The sequence below is a fragment of the Elephantulus edwardii genome, unplaced genomic scaffold (assembly GCF_000299155.1).
Source record: "Elephantulus edwardii isolate Elephantulus edwardi_28Jun2011 unplaced genomic scaffold, EleEdw1.0 scaffold00081, whole genome shotgun sequence".
In the NCBI taxonomy this organism is placed as follows: domain Eukaryota; kingdom Metazoa; phylum Chordata; class Mammalia; order Macroscelidea; family Macroscelididae; genus Elephantulus; species Elephantulus edwardii.
In genome coordinates, this window is record NW_006399831.1 from 794,417 (window position 1) to 803,982 (window position 9,566).

Below are 9,566 nucleotides of genomic sequence, written 5' to 3' on the forward strand. Positions count from 1 at the left end.
CAAGGTTTCATGACTTTAAGAACAACTTCAGTTTTACTTCTTCTAAGAGAAATTTATTAGAAAAAATAAGTTTTATTAGAAACAGGTTAATTAATTTGAAACAACTTTATTTAATCTAGTAGCTATCACGTCACTAATAGTCATATACATTTTAAGGATAGAACCTAGAAAACCATGAAAACATAGGATCTTAAATAAAGCTCCCCTATTAAAAAAATTGCCTAAATCATAGAGCTCAGTTAGGTGCAACATTTCAGTTCTTTTAAAATCTGATTTCAAAATACTTTTCCAAAATATATTCTATGTGGGTTTTTTAAAAAAAAAATTAAAGCATATTAAAAATGTTGCAATGTTTTAATGAAAGGTATGAGCTCTGTCTTTTCAGAAATCATTACCACTAAGAAAAACGATGTGAAGGTGGAGGCAGAGAGTTTAATCCTACAGCTACACACTGAGAAACTAAGAGGCAAAGAAGTATTCTTCTCTAGAATGCTTTTTTAGTATTACTTCTTTTTATTATTTGTATACAATAGTTCACGTATATTTAATTCATGTACTATTTTCTATATTCTTGCATTTGTATTATGCTTCATACAACCATTCATACACATTATATTTTATATAATTAGTTACTATTAATCTAAGCCCATCATTATCCTATCTTCCTATCTTTCCCAGTCCCCAATGAATTCCTATTCCTTCACACACACACAAACACACACACACACACACATACACACCCTCAATCTGCCCATTACACTCAGCTATTCTCCTGACTTACACTCTTCCCCTTTTTTCTATCCCCTTCTTCCTCACCACTTCCTCTTTTGGACATTTATATACATGTTACTATCTTGTATGTTTACAATAACAGTTTTGTGTACTAGTTTTTCTTATGAGACTGGGTTATTTTACTCAATACGAGGCTCTCTAGCTTTCCCATATTTACAGAACTTTATAAAATTATTGTCCCTCAGTGCTACACAGTTTTACACTGTGTTAATGTAACACGATTTCTCTATCTATTAATTTTTTAATGGGAATTTGATCTGTTTTCATTTTGTTACAATTGTTAATAATGTTCTTTTGAACATAGATGCACGTATCTCTATTTATGTCTTAGTTCTAATTTCTTTAGGATATATTCCGAGCACTGGGATAGCTTAGTTCTATGAGATTTCTGTGTAGTTTTTTTACTACAACTCAATTGTTATAAATAAGCTAGGGATCTTTACTTGTGACAGTGCCTCTACTGTACGATGTTAATATTTTCTCTAATTGCAAAGAGGTCTAAATCCTGGTAATTATTAAGTGCTTTTTCCTGCAATTTGGAAACTTTCGTGGCCATTAAAAACAACAGTTATGTCTTTCTCTACTGACTTCATAAAAAGAATTATTGTTGAGGACATCCCACTTGACATCTACTCAGTTTGTTTCATTTAGGATTAATTGTTATTTTGCTACCAAATAATGGCTTTTAAAAAAAATGTGAATAATTTTTTGCCCAAGTATATATAGGCAGTAGCAGAAGTTTAAGTAGAATTGAGAAGAGGCCGTTGCACTAGGGATATCATTGCTAATGTCAGCTAGTTCCTGGCTGAAAGTAAGGAATATTAAAAGAATGTCTATTCGTGATTTATTACCTATGCGAAGACATTTGACTGTGTAGAGCATAACAAGTTGTGACAGATATTGAGAAAAATGGGAATCATAGATGACTTAATTGTATTAATGTTAAACCTATACCTGGATCAGGAGGCTGTGTACAAACTGAGCAGGGAAGAACAGCGTGGTTTAAAATTGAGAAGGGAGTGTGTCAAGGTTGTATTCTTTCTTCATAACATTCAATCTGTATCAAATTATCCAAGAAGTTGGAGTTTATGAAGAGAAGTGTGACATCAGGATTGGAGGGAGACTCATCAGTCGGCTGCATTATGCAGATGACACAATCTTGCTTGCTGAAAGTCTGGAGGACTTAAAACCTTGTTGTAGAAGATCAAGAAATGCAACTTTCACTATGAATTTCACTTCAATCAAGAAATAAAGACTCTTACCACTGAACTAATATGCAACATCATGATGGATGGAGAGAAGTTTGAAAGTGTCAACAACTTCAACTTGTTTTGATTCACAATTAACACCCTTGGTAGCAGCAAACAAGAAATAAAGAGATGCATTGCACTTGGAAAATCTGCAGTTTGGGACCTCTCCAAATTATTGAGAGGTAATGATGTCAGCTTAAGGACTAAGGTGCATCTGATTCAGGGCATAGTCTTTCTGATCACTTGTTATGGATCTCAGAACTGAACAATAAATAAGAGTGGTAGAAAAATAATTGACACCTTTGAGCTGTGATGTTGGAGAAGAGCACTGCACATCCCATGGACGTCCAAGAGAAAAAATAGATAAGTCTTGGATATGGTACAGTCCAAATGCTCTTTGGAAGCAAAAATAATGAGGCTTCACCTCACATACTTTGGCATGTTGCTAGGAGGGGCTTTTCCTTGGAGAGCAACATGGTGCTAGGAAGGACGCAGAGCTGGCAAAGGAGAGGAAGAACTTCAGCCAGGTGGATTGACATGGTAACTGCTGAAATGGGCATTTGTGTGTGAGGAAGTGTGAAGATGACTCAAGATAGAATAAGGTTCAGATCTTGTGTTCATAGCGTCTCAATGAGTCACACTCGACTTTACAGCACCTAACCACAACAGCAAAATATTCACATTTCTGGATCATATAAATAATTATCAGTAAATTATTATTGACAACAAAATGCATTTAAATGAATCTTAAGCAGTAGAGAACTACAGAAATGTTGATTTGTTGTTTTTGTTGTGTGCTGTTGAGTCGCTTGTGATTCATAGGGACACTATGTGCAACAGCCTTAAACTCTGCTCTATCTCTTGCCAATCTTATTGTCTCCGACACACCTATCTCCATTACCCCAGTGATGGAATCAAACCATCTCATAGAAGGTCTTCCCCTCCTGCACTGTCCCTTCACCTTCCCAAGCATGACATATCTCTGAAAGGATTGATCCTGCCTTGCAACATGTCTATAGTATGTCAAATGGAGCTTTAGAATTCTTGCCTCCAAGGAGCAGCCTGACTTCAGTCTCTCCAGGACAAACTTGTTTGTTCTCCTAGCAGTCAATGGTATATTCAATACGCTTCTCCAGCACCACAGCTCAAAGATATCAACTCTCCTTCTATCAAACCTAGTCATTGTCCAGCTGTCTGATGCATAGAAAGCAATTGCGAAGACCGTAGCCTGTGTCAGGCACACCTTAGTGTCCAGACAGACATCGTTGTTCCTGATGTTAGATGGATCTTACCTGAAAGCAGAGAATACCAGAAGAATGTCTATCTGTGTTTCATTGATTATGCAAAGGCATTTGACTGCGTGGATCATAACAAACTGTGGCTGACTCTGAGAAGAATGGGAATCCCAGAACATTTAATCGTGCTAATGCGAAACCTATACTTGGACCAAGAGGCAGTCGTCAGAACAGAGCAGGGCAACACTGTATGGTACAAAATTGGGAAGGGTGTACGCCAGGGATGTGTCATGTCTCCATACCTTTTCAACCTGTATGGAGAACAGATCATCTGGGAGGCTGGGCTCCATGAGGAGAAATGAGGCATTAGGATTGGTGGACGATCTATCAACAATCTGCGTTATGCAGATGACACAACCCTGCTTGCTGAAACTGAGGAGGACCTCATGCACTTACTTCAGAGGGTCAGAACTGCAGCCTCCAATATGGACTGAGGCTCAATATCAAGAAGACAAAAATTCTCACCACTGGACCAATCGGTAGTATCAGGATGGATGGTGAAGAGATTGAGATTGTTCACAGCTTCAGTTTGCTCGGCTCCACGGTCAATACTCTTGGCACCAGTAGCCAGGAAATAAAAAACGTATTACGATGGGAAAGTCTGCGGTTAGAGACCTCTCTAAAGTACTCAAGAGCAACGGTGTCTCTCTGGAGACTAAGGTGCACCTGATACAGACCATGGTCTTTGCAATCACTTGTTATGCATCAGAGAGTTGGACAATGACTAGGGAGGATAAAAGCAGAATTGACGCCTTTGAGCTGTGGTGCTGAAGAAGAGTATTGAATGTACCATGGACCGCCAAGAAAACAAACAGATTCATCGTAGAGAGAGTTAAACCAGGCTGCTCCTTGGAGGCAAGGATTCTGGGGCTTCGCTTGACATACTTTGGACATGTTGTAAGGAGAGACAGGTCTTTGGAGAGGGAAATCATGCTGGGCAGAGTGGAGGGACAGCGCAGGAGGGGAAGACCCTCTATAAGGTGGGTTGATTCTGTGACTGGGGTAATCGGGATGGGTGTGTCAGAGGCAATGAGATTGGCACAAGATAGAGCAGGGTTTAGGGCTGTTGTACATAGGGTCCCTATGAGTTGCAAATGACTCGGCATATAACAACAACAACAACAACAACAACCTTGAAGACTTCTCTGACATAAGACTTTCCCAATGCAATTTGTCTTTTAATTTTCTGGCAGCTGGTACCAAGAGTGCTGATTGTAGAGCCAAGCAAACTGAAGTTGTTAACAATCTCAATCTCTTCATCATCTATCATGATGATGCTGCTGCCAATGTTGCATAACATAAAATTCAAGGGTATATTTTCTCTTTATTTATAGTTTTAGCTTTCTTCTTTCATTCTACTATTATATTGTGTAAGAATTAGTTCTTTTTTATATTATCTGGTCACCTAGATATGTCTTTGAAGCTTTTAATTTATAAAAAAATAACACCCTTTCATAATTTAACAAACTTATACTGACATTTTCTAATTTAATTTCAAAATTTTATTCTGCAAATTGGAATACAACCTTGTTTCTATGTAATTATATCTTAACATATCAATTAAAAAGAAAATTGATTACACCAGCATGTATGATAGACTGTCACTGTTTTGATACAGAACCAGAAGAAGGGGGGAAATCTATATGCAAAGCACAGCACTGAATTTTATATAAAAAATGAACAGTTTGTGGAATTGACTACAAATAAAGGCCATAATATTTATAAAAATTGTGATAATACTCATCTATCTATCTATCTATCTATCTATATATATACATATATATTTCTAAGTTGTTACTGTGTAGTTACATTAAACAAAACACCAAAATGTGAGGAAAAAAATCCTTGTGTCAAAGAATTATTTGTTTGAGATGCACATATTGGTACAATTTTTATTGGCACACCAGGAATCCAATTTCCAGGTTCATTACCCAAAACAACACAGAAATTTGAAACATAAAAATACCTTACTGCTTGAACTATAGATCAAACTGTAATTCATACACCTCATTCCCTTATGGATTCTTAGGATAAAAAGAAAGAAAAAAAAAAAGGCAATTTTTCTGCCCACTTGATCGATGTTCCGTTTGACCTCTGTAATGCCCTCTTGCCATAACCTTTTAAATACCATCTGCTCTTTTTGTGAGGAGTGTGATGGGAAGGAGTCACTTCCAGACAGCAATTGATTATAAGAGCATTAATCAAGGGCATGGATTATCTTCAGCATGACACAGTGTGCAGTAGTTAAGCAATCTGGGCTTCAATGTGATTGGAAAGGGTAATCCTTATTGGAAGTCTAAAATGGACTTAGCTTCATATGTTTAAGGAGAGCAGAGCAAATAATGCATGAACACTTATTGGAATCTATGATAAATTTCAGCAATTTGGGAGCTAATTTGTTTATTCAGTCTAATGGGATTGGATTGATTGTAATATGCTCACATAAAGGGCTAGACATAGCTGAGATGTTTGCTCTAATCACACAGCACAAATAAAGGATAAAAAGTCTTTGCATAGGATTAACAGGGGCTGGCATTTTCCACATAAGATAAATAATACAGATACCAGATTTTTGTCTTCCCTCAGTCATCAATAAGTTTTGGCATAGGCTAATACAGAAAAAATCTAAAAATATTATCTTTGTGAACAAGGAAAAGAAATTTTTTTTTAAAAAAAGGAGAAAAAAGCTTTCATTACAAATATAAAAAGAAAACCTGAACTCATCGCTGTGGATTTGGAATGTACTCATAGTTAACCCTCCAGTGGACTCTGGACAGAGTGTAAATCACAGGGGAAGAGATTGTCCATTTTTCCCACCAAGGAGATGATGTATTTTTACTGCCAAAGAAGTTGTTCTTTTCACATAGTAGTGCAACTTCTTATAGACTACACCGCTAGAGATCTTTGTTATAGATACAGAATCTAGAATTGTAGGAGTTTAAACTTTGAAACACCTTTCAAATTCAAGTTTCATAACAGTATAAGTTTTCATTAAAAAGCAAACTTGATGGAGAAATGCTGAATATCATTCTGTGTGTGTACGTGTGTGTGTTGGAGGGAGGAGGCAAGGAAAAAGAGAGGAGAAAGAAAAAAAAGAGACAAAGGATGCTTTGTCACAACTGTCTTGAATAGAGAAAGTTGTTATTTGTGCAAAGAAATTTTAGGAAAATAAAGGTCACATTGTGAATGAAAAAGTAAGAGACAAATCATCCAGGCTTTAAACTCCTTATTAATCTTTACCTTTCTATACTAATGTAACATAATTATACAATATATGTTAGAATTTGTATATAAAGTAAGATTTTATTTATATTTTCATTCATGCTCATTCTCTTAGATTATTTGTTCTGTTGTACACAGATTAAAAAAGAAAGAAATGATAATAATAAAAAACCTGCTATGCTCCTACAGGATGGAGTTGAATTCTCCCACAGAACTTCCAAGTCTGTAAATCTTTATGGAACCAATTTGCTGAGGATTTCTCCAGCAGAATAACTGATGATCATAAATCCATTACCTCTTTGCTAGCACTTTTGGCTAGTGCTTTAGCCAAAAGAGTACTTGCAAGTATGTCTAGAAAATATAATTCTTTATTAAGTATTGTATAGCAGAATATTGTAACAACATGTGTTATATTGAAGCCTTAGAAATACAACAAAAATGTTTTTGGCTACTAGTTCAAAAATCAGGAGTTTGAATTTAGAGGTTCCTTAGAGAAAGATCTGTTTCCATGAAGATAACAACTGAGGAAACTTTACGGGACAGTTTGGATTGATTGTGGGTTTTTTTTTGGTTCTTTGCATTTGTTTTTGAAAATTACTTTATTTGCTCTACAGAGCCTTTCCAGTGAGTCACTATTATTTTAATTAATATTTCTTCTTTTTTTCACTTTCTAAGAGAAATGAAAGACAAATAAAATAACAAGTTAATGATAAATATTTTAATCAAATTTACTAGTACTGTGCTTGCTTGCATCTTGTGATGATGCTGGAATCCATGTTACTGGAATTTCCAAACCAGGAAGACTACCTCTTGTTGACAAGTTTCAGCAAAGGTTCAGACTCAAGTAGACTAGAAAGATGAGTGTGGCAATCAGTTCTGAAAGTTAGCCAGTGAAAAACCATCTGCATCACACAAGAATATTTTACAACACAGCACCAGAAAATGAGTCTCCTCATTTGCAAAGTACCCGAAATACACAGTAGCCATAACAATTAATTCAAGCAACAACAACTGAGAAGATGGCACAAAACCAGATAGCATTTTTTTCTGTTGTACATAGAGTTGTTATGAGCCAGAATTGATTTGATAGCAACTAAAAAGAACAGATGATTTCAGAGTGTTTGCATGTAATGAGCATACAAACATTCATGATGAGGTAGTCCATATTAATGACTTATAATAAACAGGATGATGACTTAGATGTATACAATACAGGAAATCTTAAAGAAACATTGGCAGTATAGGAAAACTGAACAATCCTTTGAAGAGTTTCTGGAAAGATTAAAATTTTCCTTAGCTTTCATTATTTGTATTAGAAGTATTTTTCCCCTTTTTCCTTTAAGCATTTGCTTTGTGTGGGTGTGTTTGTAATTACTAAAAGGTAATTATTTTACCTAAAGCTCTTAAGCAGAGAAAGGCAGTCAGGAATGCTTATGGACTTCCCCTGGGTGTAATGCAGTGTGCCAGAAACTGAGATTAGTGACAGAGAAAGTCCTCTCAGATAAGTAAGCAAACAATTACAAAGCATGGTGATAAGTATAATGAGCACAGGGAGTTGAAGAAAGAAAATAAAACAGTGTTTACATGAAAGCAAGCATGGAATGGCCAGGGCAGACTTGAAGATGATGACTGTAGGAATGCTGAATGACATGTCTAACCCAGGAGAAATGAGCTAAATCAAACAATTAGATAAAAGTCTTCTACAAAAGAACACTAAGTAGGAAAAAGTATAGGAGCAAAAGGACTGTGATGGAGGTAATAAAAAAACATCAAATCCATTTTTGTTGAGTCAATTATAGCTCATACCTATTCAAGTGGAGAGTTGTTATTATTTATTTTAACTGACACCTATGAAACAACATTTAAATAGTGAGAATTTAAAGTATAAAACACTACATCATTATGTAATATTTCAGAATGTAACAAAACCTTGATATCTCTATAATTTCCCACAGACTTAGATACAATCTGTATAAGCAGGATGCTGAGTTTGGCACATATTCCTTCACTACCTCTCATCATGCTTTTATCTTCAACTCATTCTTCCAACCTTGACATATCCTTTCCTTTCCTTCTTTCTAATTAACATTTAACCATTGTTCAAAAAATAGACATGTAACAGTGACAGCTGACCTTTTTTGAAGGACTTTTACTACTCTGAAGTAGAAATAAAACTTTACATAAATTGTATCTACTTCTTTCATTCTCTTGCATTAAGCTAATAATCTCTCTTTCACTGCTATTATAACATCACTATTGTAGCATTACTGTATATATCAAACATTTTAGGATATGCATATAATGTAAGGCTGTATTTAGATATGTATTCATATTAATTCTATTAAATCATTTTTCAAATTTCTATTTACATGAGTTCACCCTTATATCTTGTGGCAGGAAGTTTGGGGTACAGTTCTTAAATGTTATTTTTAAACTGTCTTAGATTTTTAGGCACTTCTTCAGTATGAAAATGATTTTTATAATGTTAAGACAAGAGGTAATTAAATAAGAACAGTTCATAACAATTGTATCCACTGCCAAATAGCATCATTCTTTTAAGTCTGGCCATAAAAAAACCACCTGTTCAGAAACACAAAGATGTCCTTGCCAGTTGGCATTCTTCCAATCAGCAGTTGAATCCAAAGCATCTCTTGGCTAATGATGACTGATTCATAACCATTAATTCCTCAAGCAAAACCACAGGGCAAAACCACAGATGGCCAGATCTCGTATCTACCATCCCCTTACTCTGCACAATTCCTCAGATTTTTGCACTGAGTATAGCTTACTGTCTTATCCTGGATCATAAAATAATAATTGTTGTTGTTGTTGTTATGTGCTGTCGAGTCGCCTGCGACTCATAGCGACCCTATGTACAACAGCCCTAAACTATGCTCTGTCCTGTGCCAATCGCACTATCTCTGACACTCCCATCCCAATTATCCCAGTCACTGAATCAATCCACCTCATAGAGGGCCTTCCTCTCCTGGGCTGTCCCTCCACCCTC